The 620-nt window shown below is 35.0% G+C and overlaps 1 long non-coding RNA gene across 1 annotated transcript; it reads right to left on the minus strand.

The window, feature by feature from the left end:
- Positions 1-252: 252 nt before the first annotated feature.
- Positions 253-620, minus strand: LOC113110447 (uncharacterized). The gene is made up of 3 exons (XR_003293141.1): positions 605-620; positions 404-489; positions 253-291 (listed from the first exon to the last, which is right to left on the minus strand). It is a non-coding gene; the product is annotated as an uncharacterized LOC113110447 (long non-coding RNA).

Raw genomic sequence — 620 nt, forward strand, 5'->3', positions numbered from 1 at the left:
AAATAACGTTAGTACGAAAGTTAATCCACTCCAAAAAAAAAAAAAAAACAAACAAAAAAAACCCTAACATACATATCGCTGCCCCACTAACTAACTTAGAAAACTACACTGTTATGTACACGTACACACGGTCAATGTTTAATCAACTTTTGAATAAAGTATTGCAAATATACATCGTTATAAAATGACTACTTACAGGAAATTCGAGTAATGCTGTTCACGTCGTTGCTGAGAAAAGCAGTCCTTCAGTGACAGGTGCCTCTTGCTTGAGCCGCGAAACTCGTTAAACTTCTTAAGATGACGCAAAATACAAACACAATTGTTAGGAAATCCTTAATAATTAACTTCTGAATTAAACATCACAAACATATTTAGTCTTAGCTGGCTAAATTACAAAACGTACAACGATATGAGAGGAGTGCAGGTCTTGCCGTTGCTGAGGAAACTCAGGAAAGCCGTCCTTCAGGTGACTTCGATTAAGCTACGAAACTTGTTGAAGATGACGTAAAATACAAAGACAATTGTTAGGAAATGCTTAATAATTATTAACTTTATAATAAAGTGTTACAAACGTAAGTAGAATTAGCTGACTAACGTTACTTACCAGGAGTTGTGAGGAG

Source organism: Carassius auratus, chromosome 10 (assembly GCF_003368295.1).
Source record: "Carassius auratus strain Wakin chromosome 10, ASM336829v1, whole genome shotgun sequence".
In the NCBI taxonomy this organism is placed as follows: domain Eukaryota; kingdom Metazoa; phylum Chordata; class Actinopteri; order Cypriniformes; family Cyprinidae; genus Carassius; species Carassius auratus.